We start from the raw sequence: 16,701 nt of genomic DNA, 5'->3' as shown, positions 1-16,701 counted from the left end.
CCCGAGGCGTTCCCAGGCCAGGTTAGAGATATAATCCCTCCTCCTAGTCCTGGGTCATCCCCGAGGCCTCCTCCCAGCTGGACATCCCTCCACCTAGTCCTGGGTCTTCCCCGAGGCCTCCCTGCTGGACGTCCCTCCACCTAGTCCTGGTCTTCCCCAGGCCTCCTCCCTGCTGGACGTCCCTCCACCTAGTCCTGGTCTTCCCCGAGCCTCCTCCCGCTGGACGTCCTCCACCTAGTCCTGGGTCTTCCCCGAGGCCTCCTCCCAGCTGGACGTCCCTCCACCTATTCCTGGGTCTTCCCCGAGGCCTCTTCCCAGCTGGACGTCCCTCCACCTAGTCCTGGGTCTTCCCGGAGGCTTCCTCCCAGCTGGACGTCCCTCCACCTTGTCCTGGTTCTTCCCCTTTCTCTCTCCCCTTTAATGTCTTCAGCCGTCCTGTAAAAATAAAGGCCAAACATGCCCGAAAAAAATTATCTTTAAATTCACTTTCGGCATGTAAAACTCCCCTCCCCCCCCCAAACAACTTTTTTTTTTTCAACCTTAACCCTTATGTTGTCATTGGGTCAAATTTGACAAAAAAAAAAAAAGGGCCGTCGGAATAAGCGTTGAAAATATCAAAAAGCTTTGGAAAAAACATAACAAAAGCACCCAAAAGATTGAAAAAGTGACAAAAATGTGGCAAAAAAGGGATCAAAACGTTTTTTTTTTGTCACGGTTGACGGGAACACAACACAAGGGTTAACACTGAACCCTGGATTCAGCTCCGGTATTGCAATGCATGCTGGGTGGCTGATGTTATACAGAGAGTGTGTGGAGTCTGATGCCACCGGGGAGTTCGTAGAGAACCCACTTCCTGTTGATGCATCCTACCCTGTAGCAGCTGATGTCCTCCATGCAACCACAAGACACCCCCACCTGCAGAGAGACAGAGAAAGAGGTGCACCGTGACATGGACACGTGCTAAGGACATTGTGTTATTTGTGTGTTGCGTGCCTGCAGTTTGAATGTGCAAGCGGCTGACAAGGTGTGAAAGGCTGGAAAGTGGAAAACAGTGGGACGCAGTGGGAGAGAGAAAAATACAGACGGAAGCACAGATGTGGGCTGGAAGATCAGCAATGGAGCGCTTAGAAAGGGGGGATGAGAGGGAGAAGGAGGAGAAGAAAATATAACCAACACGGAGGCAGGGTTGGCAGATAAAATCAAAGACAGGCAGAGGAGTCTGGGAACGAGGAAGAGGAAGGATAGAAGATGAGGAGTAGACAGTAGAGTCTCCAGTTATTTACCTTAGATTTCACAGTAACACTACTGTGTAGGATTTTACAGTATAATGCTGTAAAGTTTAAAGTCATCCCTTCACCCCCTCGTCCCTCATACCATCATCCCTTCACCCCTCATCCCTTCATCCCCTCATCCCTTCATCCCCTCATCCCTTCACCCCCTCATCACTTCATCCCTTCTTCCCCTATTCCCCCCTACCCTCATCAATTCATCCCGCATTCCTTCACCCCCTTATCCTTCCTACTCTCATCCCTACACCCCCTTGTCCCTCCTACCCTCATCACTTCATCCCCTCTTTCCTTCGTCCTTCGTCCCTCATCCCTTCCTCCCCTATTCCCTCCTACCCTCATCACTTCATCCCCTCTTTCCTTCGTCCCCTCATCCCTTCCTCCCCCTGTTTCCTCCTATCCTCATCCCTCATCCCTTCACCCCCTCGTCCCTCTTACCCTCATCACTTCATCCCCTCATCCCTTCCCCCCTCATCCCTTCCTCCCCTCGTCCCTCCGACTGTCATCCATTCACCACCTCGTCCCAAAGAAAGTTTAGGAAAAATAACGTAGTTTGTATTAGGACACATAAGGAACACGTAAAAGTCGATCGTTCATTCCCGCCGTTTACATGTTGCTGTTTATTGAGCAGATTTAGCAGTGAGGTTTCTGCCTTTCCTCAACCACAGAAGAAGAAGACCATGGGAACAGACCTTTGCTTTGACTCCTCCTAAAGTTTTACAGCAGTCAGAAGAAGAAATGAATAATGGACACGGAAGGAAAGACAAAGAGGCTTTTAACAAGAGGATTAGAACAAAATGGTGCGTGTGTGTGTGTGTGCGTGTGTGTGTGTGGTGGTGGTGGGGGGGGGGGTGACAGAGAGCTGAAAAGCCAGACTAAGACATAAAACATACGGGAAGAGTGAAAACAGAATGGAGAGGGAGAGGTACGCGCTCCGACTGGATTTGGCTGAGCGGGGTGTCCCTTGATATGCAAATGCACAACTGCGCTATGAATGTTTGATGGCTGCAGAGGCGCGATGTGCAGCGAGGGCTAACAAAGCATGAAATATACATTACAACTTGAGGCATTGTGTTGGCCAAGAAAGGTGTGAAGCACAGACGCACATTCGTACACTCTCACTCTGTCACTCACACACACACACACACACACACACACCCACACCCACACACACAGTATGGGACAGCTGCTCTGCCTTTGTTTAAGCGAGTCAGAGAAGTTGAAGATGCGCTTATTTATGTTCAGACATCTAAGAAAAAAGGTAAATGTTTATGGGAGACCGTGTTGTGTTTTAAGATGCGTTTGTGTGTGTGTGTGTGTGTGTGTGTATGTGTAAATTTGTCCCATGCTGTGAAAACTAGGTCACACTAGATGACTTTTGCTGACAGAGTAAACTGTGTGCGCATGCATGCGTGTGTGTCTGAGCTGCAGAGGGACATTAGGGGGTGTGACTCATATTGCTCTTCAAAACCACTGAAAACTGTCAAAAAAACTTGAACTTTGGTGACAATTGAGCGTGTTTTAGGAACATTAGATCACGCTAAGCTTTTTAACGTTAAGACTTATGAAGCTCATGAAAACCGCGGGGAGTCAACCCACTGCTGCCGTGCTGAAAATGTGAAGCAGAAACGCTTAATGTCAAATAACGGCCATAATAATAGGACTTTGGGTTTGATCTTCTTGGCAGTTTTTTAGTGGTTATGAGGAGCAATATGAGAGAGAAATCTGATGATCATTGTTTAAGTAGATTAAACAAGGTTTAGCTTTTTCTTTACAATTGGCTCTAATGAAGCAGAAACGCTTAATGTCAGATAACGTCAATAATAATTGGACTTTTGGTGTTTTCAGTGGTTATGAGAAGCAATATGAGAGAGACATTTGGTGATCTTTGATCATTATTTCAACATCTAAACCACATTTTTATTCATTTAGGCCGGCATTAGTAAGCTACAGGATAGCGTCAGTGAAAACATGACCTGCATGAAAGACAGAAAAAAAGAATGCATCATTGTACCCAGCCCTTCTGGAAATGCACTTCATCACTGTCCCCCGCACATTTCAAACCAAAGTGACGCCAGCGCCGGCAGCTCACGGGGCTCTTTGCCTTTTGTCACCTTTTATCGGCCAAACTGAACCAACTGATCGTAGGATTGACAGCTCACGGAGCTCTGCATCTGGCGTCACGTGACCATCGGACTGTCTCCTTATTTCTAACCCTAGATTTCCACCAACTGCAAAACGGCTGGGGATCAAAAAAGTTTTTAAAAGAAAAACATTTTGTCAAATGGTGTAGGCGTGGCGTGGCGGCCATTTTGAGTGTTTAGCGATGAAGGAGAGAGTGGCTGTAACTACAGTGTGCGTTGTCTTATCTGCTTGAAATTTCCCCCAATCACCAAGAGTCCAGGCCTGACGACATCTACAGGCCAAAATGGACTTCTGGTCATAGCGCCCCCCACTGGCAACAGGAAATCAGCCTTATATGACAAACATCATCCTATTTACATGAAACTTAGAATGTGTGGTCTACTTGTGACACTCAGCTGCTCATTGTACTTTGACCATGCCCACTTACGCACTTTTAACAACATTTGAACCATTTAAGTCTTTCAGTCTTGTGTGAGGTATCACTGAACTCAGCAGAAAGTTATTTTTTGATTGGTGATGGTTTGAACGCCCCAACACACCCCAGTAACCCCGACGCCTGCAGAGGAGCGAGGGCCGTGCAACGCTGCTTGCAGCTTTAATATTGTCTTGCTTTTATTATGTGCTGTACTCATTTGGCCACTCTTAATTGCTAAGTGGATTTTCGATATTTTTGCTTTTACCTGAGTAGAAGTACAATCAGCATGTCTACTTTTAGGAGGATAAAAAACACATTCTCCTGCTGCATTGTCGCGTCTCTGCCTCTGCACATCAAAACAATCCCCGCTCCCCACAGCAACACCGTTTCCTCCATCTCCTTCTCCGCATGTCAAACTCCATCCTTCATCCTCTTTTCTACGATGCCAAACCTTCCATCTTCCTGTTGGCATGCCAAACATTTCACACCCTTCATCCTCTCCAACACACTGTTGTTGTTGTGAGCTCTCTAACGGCAGGGACCGGCTGTTCGGGGAATCTGAAGTTTAGGCTGCGTGTCACAGGGATTATACTCTGAAAGCCCTTTAGTCGTTGCGTCTCGAGAACATAACCTCAGCTGTGCCATGACAGCGTGGGTTGCTGCCTTGCCAATTAACGGTCACTTGCATAACAATACCACTTTCACAGCTATAAATAACTTTGACGACCTGTCACTTAAGCCCAGTTCAGACCAAAGATTTGCGACAAGATGAGTTGAAACTTTCAACTACAACGTTATGAACGCTGCCAGTACACACCAGTCACCTTGTGACGAGACAGTGTACCATCTCCATAGCAACAACTTTTTGTACTGCTGTCCTAACTTCCAGACTTTTTGTAGGTAAATATGTGATTTGTTGCTTCTAAATATGAATGTAGATAACAATAGGGGTAGTGATGAATCGGCAAAACCATGCTTAATTTCTCTGATTCAGGGCTTTGTCCTATAGGCACTCCTTCTCTTCAGTCACTCTCCAGCTCGCTCCATCGTACGTGCTTTCAGATGCACGTTGAGCCTCTGTTAACAGTTTGTAACAGAAACTATAGGGATTATGTATCATTTTATTGATGCTGAATTTAAAAGAAGACTTTTTTTTTTGGTTGTTGAAACGGATGGCGTCTCTTACGTTCTAAAACCCGCATCTGGAGACTCCTGCATCGGTCTTGACGTCTCTTATGTCCTAAAACCAGCATCTGGAGACTCGACTAGTTGAGTTGCAGCGACACCATCAGCTGGTTGGAGTCTAGCTGCAACGGGCCGCTTCAGAACGCTGAAACTTTTCTCTGCGACGTTCTAAAACAGTTTCATCGCATGACTCTTTGGTCTGAACTGGGCTTTAGGCACAAGTAAAGACGCTGACACACAAACACGATAATCGTCCGTCAGACCGTCTGCTGATGCTGGTGACTTGGCGCTTCGTTGTTTTCCAACGCACTTTTTGGATTGACTGCCAACTGATCAGTCCAACTGTCTTTTCTGCCGACAATTGGTTGTCGGATTGGTGGGTCAGAGCCTTGAGATTACCCAACCCGGTTTCACGCCAGTTTGTGAAATGGTCAACACTTGCGGGACGCCATCCCCAGGCACAGGGACATGATCTATGGTCTGTGGCACCCAACAATGTGGAAATGAAACGCTGGCCACAACAATTGGACGGTTGTGGTTAAGAAGAGAATAACAAAAAGAAACGGTGACATGTGGAACGCGATCCCCGGTCCATCCATCCATCCATCTTCATCCGCTTATTCAGTATCGGGTCGCGGGGGCAGCAGCTCCAGTAGGGGACCCCAAACTTCCCTTCCCCGAGCCACATCAACCAGCTCAGACTGGGGGATCCCGAGGCGTTCCCAGGCCAGGTTGGAGATATAATCTCTCCACCTAGTCCTGGGTCTTCCCCAAGGCCTCTTTCCAGCTGGATGTGCCTGGAACACCTCCCTAGGGAGGCGCCCAGGAGGCATCCTTACCAGATGCCCGAACCACCTCAACTGGCTCCTTTCGACGCAAAGCGATCCCCGGTCTCCAAGGTTAAAGTCCTGTGTTGTTTGACCCAGCCACCACCCCGACCAACCTCCCTGAGCAGATTTTTGCCTTTTCAATACTACTCGTTATCCTAATTGTTACAAAAGAGGCTTCCCGTTGAAATACATTACTTCAAAATCTGTAATCGACACACGGAAATAACAACTTAACTTGACCTGTGCACATCAATAGATTAAATATCATGACCATTTTACGGTCTGGCGTGAGACTGGGCTGGATTAACAGTATAAAAATCTACTCAACTAAGAGTAAAAAGTGTTACGGCTCGGGGAATATGAGAACCCAGAAGCAGAAAGCAGGCAGGCGAAAGTGGAGCTAGATGTTTTATTTGACCAACAAAACAAAGTTCACATGATCAAAGGAAGTCCAAAGTACAGCAGGCAAAATCTTTTTCCAGAAAGTAGCGGACAAGAGAACAGGGAATCCAAACAACAAAAGTATTCCAAAAACAGGAACTAGAGAAGAAAGAAAATCCTAGGACAAAAAACAGCCCAGATCCCAACTGAAACTGGCACATGAAACCACCACAGTGATCTGACACACGACAACGGGAACACAAAGACTAAATCCACCAAGTAACGAGTAAACACGGGACAGGTGACACTGGGGCTGGGGAACAGGTTGAACACATTAGACAATCACCCAGGCGGGAAAAATAAAAGACAGGAAGTAAAGAAAGACAAGACAAAAACAAGACCATCAAAATTAAGCAGGAAACAGAGTAAATTACTAAACAAAAGAGACAGACAACCAAAATAAGACAAAACACCAAAACCATAACAAAAAGGAAATAATTAAAAAGGTACTCAGAGTAAAAGTTACTTAGTTAGTTAGGGGAGATGTAATTTTAAATGTATACTTTTATTTATTTATTTTGTCTTATTTAGATTTATTGGACTTATTAAATCCAATCACACTATTTTGGGATTTGATAATGGCACAAAGCTGCGTTTGATGTGAGTTTACTGACAGATGCAAAACAATGTTAGAGACTTTGATTCCTTATTACCTAATTTTTTTTCTTTCTCAGCAACAGATGTGATTTAAAATGTAGCAAAGCACAATACTTTGAACAAACATAGTAAAAGTAATATTACAGATTTTAAATGCTACTTTAGAAAAATACAAGTATGCAAAAAAACCATTAAATTACAGTAATGTGTGTAATTGTGACAGCTGTAAAAAGAACAGAAAATGATAGAAAAATATGCTTATTTTATAGTAAAAGATCCTACAGAAGCAAAACATAACATGAATGTAGTCTGATGTTTAGTTCAGACTACTTCTAACGTCTAAATAATGAAATGTTTACTGACCTCTGTCAGATGAATAACTTTCTTCTTTCTTTCTTGATTTTTGTAGACATATCAAACATTCACCATTTCCCTTTATTCCTATTTTCCTTTAAAACAAGTTGCTGGAAAAGATTGACCTAAAATAAACTTTGCAGACTAAATCAGTCTTGTAGTGGTTGTCAAAACTTTTTCAGTAATGTATCCCTTTCGAATAAATCCTTTTAAGCCAAATACCCCTTGAGCAGTGCAAAATAGTCTATATAAAGAGGTAAAATACAGTCCTGACAGTGATAGATTTGCTAAAGAAAAAGCTTGTAACTGAAAAATTTTGCATTAAGCTCACGTACCCTCTGCATTCCTGAACCCTTCCCATTTGAGAAACACTGTCCTAAATCCTCTTTTCACGGTCCGTCAACCCCTCTCATTTGAGAAACACTGTCCTAAACCCTCTTTTCGCGGTCCTACAACCCCTCCCATTTGAGAGACACTGTCCTAAACCCTCTTTTTGAGGTCCTACAACCCCTCCCATTTAAGAAACATTGTCCTAAATCCTCTTTTTGAGGTCCTACAACCCCTCCCATTTGAGAAACACTGTCCTAAACCCTTTTTGCAAGGTCCTACAGAGTTTTAGTGGTGACCAGCTTCCTTAAACCAAACCAACTGAACCAAATCAAAACAGAGTTGACCTGGCAATCCCCTGTGCAAAGTGAGAAAAAAGTGTGTAGTGGTACTTTGGAAGACTGCAGAGGGCACGTGAGATTTTTACTAAATGTTTCAGTTACAAGCTTGTCCTTTAGTAAATCTATCACTACCGGGACTGTATTGTAACTCTTTATATAGACAATTTTCTAGTAAATATGTTTTGAACTGGTCAGGGGTTTCTTGGCATAAAAAAAGAACTATTCAAAGTGGGTACATCACTGAAAAAGTTTGACAACCACAAGTCTGCAAAGTTTATTTAGGTCAATCTTTGCCAGCAACTTTTTTAAAGGGTAAATAGGATTAAAGGGAATTTGTTAATGTACAATATGTGTAAAAAAAAAAAAAAGAAAGAATAAAGTTATTCAGCTGACAGAGGTCAGTAAACATTTAAATATTTAGACGTTAGGAGTAGTCTGTAGGATATTTAAACATAAAATACGTCTCCTTTTTCTATCCTTTTCAATTCATTTTACAGACTTCTGTCTTTGCACAGTGCTGGCATGACATGTTTTATTCATGACGTCATGGAGGAAGTACTACACTACACACAATCCTAAGTGTAACAGCAACATCTCTGATTGGTGGAACCCGCTCTTACCATGGAAATTTTAACCGCACTTGAACACACCGGAACCGCTAGCAAACTTCAACCATTGAGGTCTATAATTGCCATTTTCAAAATGTTACTTTGAACCAAATCTAATGTTTTATGGTCCCGATTCACCTCGTAGTGATTTACAGAAGCATTTAATAAAACATCAACAGAGATATTGAACTGGTAAAATCACTTCCGGAAACATAGCCGTTAAAGGTGGGCTGTCATATTGTTCAATGTTCTCTTGTGGAGTGCAAATGATCCACCAAAACAACTTCCTTTACAAGACTATGTTGCAGAGGTTAAAGAGAGAGAGAGAGAGAGAAACTTGTTGTTTTCCACCTGTACTCGAGTCTGAAGGTGCTCTGTGCGCCAAGAACCAATTAACCCATATGCAGCGCTTTGGTCTCTGACTGGTGTGACACGCTCTGCCGTGCCAAACTACAGTAGATAATGCTCCTCAGCTGCAGGGTGCAGCTGGAGCTCCTCCCTGCAGTGCAGCTTAATGAAACACAGAGGACAGACTGCTCTGCAGCTCAGCGATGACAATGTGACAACAGGTGATTATGGAGACATTGTGCAAGTTATTCTTGCCTTTGCATGCCCGCTGGATTAATGTTGGATGATCTTTGGCTCACCAAAGGAAAGACTACAGCTAACACAAAGGTGGAAACTGTTATGTGTGACAATTACAAAGGAAAGGGTTGAAACGCTTGGAAGACAGCACGGGAAAAGACAAGACATTCTCACTCCCAACACGTTAAAAAAGCAACACTTGTTCAGGTGCCTTTGGTGTTTGTTACTGCCGCAAAAAAGTCTTCTTCAACCTTTGGGTTGGGTCGTACTTTTAACTGACGTGCGGGACATGAACGGGACAGTACAGTTTAGGGTGGGGTTACAACATGTACGTTTTAGTGACAAGAAAGGGATATTAACCCCGGTCTCCTGGGTGAAAGTCCTGTGTTTGACCCATCGACCACCCCAACCTGCTTCCTTGAGAGGATTTTGGGGCTTTCATCCTACTCTACCATTGTTGATCCTAACACTACGTCATCTTACAGCGCCGCGGTCAAGCTGCTACACTGCCCGGTGCGTCCCATACAGCCACTAAAGGGTGATTTTTATGTTGTATCTGCGGCTGAGAGACACTGCTCATGCGTCAGTATTTTACGAGTTGGGGAATGAGAACGGGTTGGAAAAGATGCAATGGGTATTTCTTGACGATCAGGTAGGGATCTTAATTTTCTGCTTTTTTCAATACCAGGTTTTTTTGGTGTTTATTAGAACTAAAACTGTGAAAAACTGTGAGAATCTGTTGAAAAAACCTAATCTAAATGTATATATCGGTGCCAGGATAGAGGTTTGAATCAGAACTGAAAAAAAATTTGCAATGCAAAAAAGTCTGTTGCTTAGTGCTCTTTGATCTGCATCATAATCAGCAACCCTTTCCTGCTCCATTTTGTCTTCACTTGCTTTTAGTGGAGACTGTCCTCACCAGGAGAGGAAAACTGTATTTGTGCTGTACTGTCGGAAATCAACTGGAATAGGAGAGGAGGAAGGTGATGAAACTAAGAATCACATTTTGGGGGGGCAAAAAGGCTCGACAATACAATGATTTATACAGGGGGAAGGAAAGGGATGCCAGGGGGACAGAAGATTGATAAATGGGCCGAGTGCACAGTTATAATGACCACAGGGAGCATCGAGCTCCTTCCAAAGCAACTAGAGTGTTTTACCCTTTTTTTAAGACCTTAGGATTCAGACAATAAATATCACATCTGTCTTTCTGCACAGCTGCACAACAATGGAAGATACTTAGAAACTTTAGTAAACCGTTATACAAAGAAGAATTGGTCCTGTCTATTCTCTGTTTTTGGGCAACAAAGAATTAATTAACAGTAACTGCTATAGTTATCACCTTGTGTGCAGGCTTGGACCCCAGAAAGCAGAGAGTTAAGACAAGGAGGCAGCGTAAAGGCTTTTTGAAGGTTTAATAAATTGAAACAGCTACAAACAGAAAGTGTCCTGAAGCAAGCAGGTAAAAAACTGTCAAAAGGAGTATGGAGAAACAGTAAGGACAAAACTATACAGGGAGAGACGCAGCGAGAGACTCGAGCAATGACAACAATCAGGCACCAGACAAAGAAAGTAGAGAGACACACAAGAGAGACACATATTTTATACAATAAAATGGCAAGTTCATGAGTTTGCCACATAGCTAGCTAGCTATACAGGGGATGTATTTGGAGAAGCTATACCTGTATGAATAAGCATGTTGTTACGACAACACAAACTGACGCTACTGATATCAACAGACAATGAAGACGTTTGTTGTAACACTTTTCTTTGGCATGTGTTAAACAGTAAGGCTTATAAAAATAAACGATTGATGTATTTAGACAACCAAAGTGATGTAAAGTTGTGCTACAAGCTAGATTCTAGCTAGCTATAGGTTAGCCTGCAGTCATTGACATCAACAGTCAACAACAATGTCCATTGTAACACTTCACTTTGGCATGTATTAATTTGTGATACTTATCAAAAGAAACTGATGTGTTTAGACAACCAAGAAGATGTTATCATGTCATGCTACTAGCTAGATCCCAGCTATCACTCAAGCGTGCTACTACCTAGCTCCTAGCTAGCTAGGTTGGTCTTGTTTGTGGGATTTGTGAGATCTCACAAATAAAACTCGATGTTGCGCAAATGAAACTCGATGTCTCGCAAAACAAAGTCCAGATCTTGCAAAAGCATTTTTGGTAAATTTATTTATTTCCCCCCCCACCTCAATGTCACCTCCAGGGCTGTTTTTTTTGGGGGGGGGGTGTATACTGCCAGGCTTTGCTCTTGAACCATTCATACACATAGCCAGAAAAATCAGGACATAAAACCCAACGCTTTCAAGCCAGAGAGCAGAGTTTGCTTCCCAGGGAAAAACACAAGAGTTTTACCCAGGAAACAGGTGTTCCTTCCCTCTTAACCCTATTCCTAGTGTGCCCAAACTTAACTGTCATCGCTGCATGAAGCACACTTTTTCACAGCTAACTTAAACTGCCACGGCATCTGAAGGTGCCCTGTACCCGGATCCCAGTCACCTTTTGTCGGCTGATACGACTGATGCCAGCCACAGGTGTGCACACATTTTGGTACAATATTCTACAACAGGCTACTTTTTTTTCTTCTCCATGAAAGTTGAGATCTTGAGTTTAGTGTTTTTTTCAGCTTTGACTCCGACCTGCGGCCCTTTGCTGCATGTCATCCCCCCACACCCCTCAATCCCTTTTTATCTCTCTCTCCTTTCATGTCGTCAGCTGTCCTGTCAAAAATAAAGGCCAAAAATAATATTTAAAAAAAAACAAAAAAACCTTTCTTGGCTGAACTTAACTGTCACGTGACCCATTGTCCCGTGACCCATTGTCATGTAACCGGCCAGCAGTCACTGTATCTTACACATTGCTATGCACAGGTTTTGGTACAATAGAGTTTGTCCCCAGTACATGATTATTTTTGTTTTTCCCTCCATGTCACCTCCGGGGTTTCGTAGTTATTAATACACTCCGCTCACCAAAGTCAGATTAATGTGACATATCTAAATATAGGTCTGATGCGGCAAGAAACACCAGGGGTCAGATGAGCAGACAGGTATGATGTATACATATGACATTTTGCTCAGAAATGTGACACAGGTTTTGAATTATAAAGTCACCCACAACGGAGTAGAGAATAGTGATTTTCATGCAACAGGATTAACGACATGCGTACGTGTGTCTTAGTGGTTTAATAAAGCTATTCAGTTCTGTTGTCTACTCTTCTTTCCAATCACTAAGTCTAATTTGTTCTAATTTGTTCAAATCTATTTGAGCCTATTGAATGTTGCTGTTGTCATGCTGATAGTTATATTTCAATAACAGCGAGGACACAATGCACACGGCATCACTTCAGGCCTCATTGTTGCAAAGAGCGCTCTGGAACGTAATGTTTCTCTCTCTCTCTCTCCCTCCCTCCCTTTCTCTCTCTCTCTCTCTATCTCCATTTTTCCCCCACACCATTCGTCCTTTGACTCCATCTGCTATGAGCCTGCACTCTTGTCTCTCTCCTCCCTTTTCATCTCTGAATGCACCAAGCAATAAAGTCCAGACAGAGTAATTACAGCTTTCCGACAAATAACACAGAACCATCCGACAGAGTGCAACTTCATGTGCTTTTAAGCTGCTTTATTTTCACCCAGCAGCAAATTAGACACTTTGTGCTAAATCGACCGGCCTCTCCCTCGCACGCTCCCCTGTCAGGGTTTAATTGTGTAAACAAAAACCCACACAGTCCCATCGCCCGCTCTCCTTCAACAGTACCTGATGAAAAACTCCATCTTCTGACTTTTACTTGATTCGAAACTGTGGCTAAAGTACAGTATGTCTGATATCGCCTATCACATTTGAGTCATTTGATTATTCTCAGTTTTAGTCTCACGTTTAATAATTAGCATTTTTTAGTTATAAGCCATGTCATGTTTGTATTTATTTCTATTTATAAAGGACAACACACATTAATCAACATTTCATAATTTTCAACCGTAGTCTTTTGGCCAGATGACTTAGACCATGGCAGGAAGAAGCAACAAAAAACCTAAAAACAAAACATAATAGAGGTCAAAATATACACCATAATCAAAAAGACACCATACGTACAGATAGATCAGAAATATATCTATATATATTTTTTGTATGCCATGCGTAGCTGCAGAAAGCATTAGGACCTAAAAAAGATTACACATCAACAGTATGTTGATGTGATTGATTCCAGACAACGCTCTTTGGCAAGTACACATCTCTACTTTCATTAATTTTGGGGCGTCTTATTCAATTTTATAGCATTTGGAGAAACAAATTGAAGTGTTTTTGAAATAGTATTGAGTAAAAGTTGACATATTCCAGTCTGTGATTATCCATCAACATCCATTCCTTTAATTTTAGTCTCAATAATTCATAATTTCTGCTTTTCTAACTCAAACATTAGGTATAATTTCCTATAAATGAGGTTTATTGACCATAAATTCAAAAAATAACTGTAAAACTAAAGTTAATAAGTTAGTGTTATGTAGTGTTGAAAACGTCAAAACAGTTGACAAACATTGGGGAAAAAAGTGTCAAAAGTGTAAGAGAAAGTTAAAAACATCGATAAAAAGCCTCAGCAAAAGTGTTGATTTTCAATGTTGACGGGAAGACGACACAAGGGTTAAAAATAGTTCAATTATTGTTTTTCTTTACTTTCCTTGGCTGAATTCTCACAATAAAAGTAAACACACGATGTGGCGGGGATTGTTGATATTCCTGTCATGAGTTTTATTAATGTGCCAATTTCAGACAAGTAGCTGGATAGGCACCGACACACGGCTGCAGAATGGCAGCTTAATAATGTAATGTCCTACTCATTTATTGTTATTTAGAAAGGTGTACATTACAGCTTGGGTTTCACGATAGTTTTATTAATTGCTTTTTTCCCCGTTTTGCTCGAAAGCTGCCGTCAGCGGGATGAAGCCACTTTGAAAAGTGTTATCACCAGCAGCAGCCTCGCCATCTGCATGACAGAGATGGAGGCGAGGAGAGGTGGGGGAGATGGGGAACAAATGCAAGAGGTAGTGATGAAAAGATAGGAAACAATTTGTTGGAAAGGCAGGGATGGGTACAGAGAGAGAGAGAGAGAGAGAGAAAGCCAGAAAAATGAAGCCTGGTTTGGGGGGGGAGGAAGGAAGATGTAATAACAAGCCAGAGAAAAATCAGACGGAAAGATCAGAGAGAAAGGAGAAAAACGGGAGCAGATCAGAGAGAAATACAGCAAATAACCTGCACATCAGTAGCCACTGTTGAATCCTCCCCCTTTCACGGCTGCAGTGAGATCGCATCACATTCATTTTGCAAAAGCGTATATGCAATCAACAAACATACATTATGTATACAATACATAACTTGATACTTAAATCACACAACAAATAGGGCACTTAGGTAGCTCACTCGGTAGCCTCTCGCTCCCCTTTCAAGTCTAAGCAGTCCTGTCAAAAACAAAGGCTTGAATATTCCCAAAAAATAATCAATAAAATACCGCCAGCCATCTTTTTGTTCCTCAAATGCTCGTTCTATGAAGACTCAGTTAGTTTGTCACTGGATCATCAGTATACATGCACTTCAATCAGTCCTCCAACCCATATGACGAGGATGAGGAGCCCTCCCCTACAATACAATCCACAGGAGCGTATCATAAAAAACGTAGTGGTGTCAGGAAGTAGCTAGTGGCTGCTGCCCCCGCGACCCGACACCGGATAAACGGATGAAGATGGATGGATGGCAGAAAACGGCGGTTGCGGTTGCGGAGGTTGTGATTTTAAACATGTACTATTGTAAAATTGTCACAGTTTGGTTATGTTTAGGCACCCTAACTACTTCCTGTAATGCGGTAATTCACTTCTAATCCCATAGTGGTGAATGCCCAAACTTTCTCAGCAGGCAATCTTTAAAGTGTATTTGTCCTTGATGGCGAGACAGCTTACAACAATGCTGATGACCTCAAAACAGTCACATAGGTCTTAACACTCCACCTTAACCCAAAGAATAACACATTTAAGGATTCAATACCACTTCATCCTTGAACTCTATTCACAGTTCACATTGTCTGTATCCTTCCACTTCCGCCATGTGTCTATTTTTTCTGCCAAAAGGCTTCCTCTGTGTTGGCGCTCTAACCTCTGATGGATTTCTGAGGACTATGGTTACCTGGTCCTCAGATCTCTGCAGGGTAAATCCAGACAGCTAGCTAGACTATCTGTCCAATCTGAGGACTATGGTTACCTGGTCCTCAGATCTCTGCAGGGTAAATCCAGACAGCTAGCTAGACTATCTGTCCAATCTGAGGACTATGGTTACCTGGTCCTCAGATCTCTGCAGGGTAAATCCAGACAGCTAGCTAGACTATCTGTCCAATCTGAGGACTATGGTTACCTGGTCCTCAGATCTCTGCAGGGTAAATCCAGACAGCTAGCTAGACTATCTGTCCAATCTGAGTTTTCTGTTGCACGACCAAAACTACTTCTGAACGTACACATGTTCAACCAAGCATCAAGCGCTGACGATTGTGATTGGTTTAAAGAAATACAACGTTTTTCTCCCATCCCGGAAGGCTTGGTGAACTAGCCAGACCCTCCTCCACAACGCTGTGGAGGAAGGTCTGGCAAAGCGAGACTACAGTTCAAATAACACACAACAGTTTAAATAACATTATGGACATAGCAGCAAGCCTAAGCGCCGGAGGGGAGCGCTGTTTCATTCCCGTACCTTAGTTCCTGCTTTGATACCGTCACAATTACTACGGCCACTATGGCGCTGCCGGTATGAATATAAGTACAAATTGATACATAGAAATGTTATCTCCAAGCAACAACCCACACTATGAAATCACAAAAAAATATTACATTAACTGCAAGATGTAATGAGGCAGCAGGCTGCAAAATAAAAAAAAAAATTGTGTTCTATAACTGGAAAGCCTTAATTATCTAGTTTCATTAAACCTTGTATTGTCTGGATGTGTGAAATGGCCGCGGGAATATTGTGCATAAATAATAAGGGCAACACTGAGGGGTTAAGATCATTTCATCTGCTCATTATTCTCCAACCTATGACAGCTGAAAAGCATAACCTGACTGATCTTTGACTAGATCTTTCGGAGCCGTGATGCAGCAACAGTTCAGCAAGTAAACAAAGCCGTGAAAACTCTGATTATAATGGTTACATACATCTGTGTGCTGCCATGTTTTGGGTGGAATCCAATCATCAGTGAGTGCTGTGAGCTGAGCTTGAGCTGCCAGCAGTTCAATAAAACCAAACAGAATGAGACGGAGGAAAGAAAGGGAAAGATGCCCCGTGGACGGCAAATGCCAATCTCCGGTGTTAACGAAGCCGGTTCTGTCTGATGTGTGGCAGGCTACAGCTAATGATGAGGCTTAGTTAGGTGAGGGAGAAGATGCAGAGGGGAAGACAAAGTGGGGGTGATGAAACCTGCCTTTTCGGATGTCTGGCTGGCCACAGCTAATGATTAGATAGGTGAACGAAGGTGATAGGGGAAGGGAGGGCAGAGAGAGAGAGAGAGAGAGAGAGAGAGAGAGAGAGAGAGAGAGAG

At 43.0% G+C, this 16,701-nt stretch overlaps 1 long non-coding RNA gene across 1 annotated transcript in view; it reads left to right on the top strand.

The window, feature by feature from the left end:
* The first annotated feature begins 16,381 nt into the window (after window positions 1–16,381).
* The window catches only part of LOC116701143 (uncharacterized), an 8,166-nt gene continuing 7,846 nt past the window's right edge, over window positions 16,382–16,701 (top strand). The window contains exon 1 of the long non-coding RNA XR_004334832.1: window positions 16,382–16,392. This is a non-coding gene — a long non-coding RNA (uncharacterized LOC116701143). The remainder of the gene's footprint in view (window positions 16,393–16,701) is intronic.

Source organism: Etheostoma spectabile, chromosome 13 (assembly GCF_008692095.1).
Source record: "Etheostoma spectabile isolate EspeVRDwgs_2016 chromosome 13, UIUC_Espe_1.0, whole genome shotgun sequence".
Classification (NCBI taxonomy): domain Eukaryota; kingdom Metazoa; phylum Chordata; class Actinopteri; order Perciformes; family Percidae; genus Etheostoma; species Etheostoma spectabile.
Note: the sequence above shows the minus strand (reverse complement) of the source record. Positions and strands in the feature narration are given on the sequence as shown.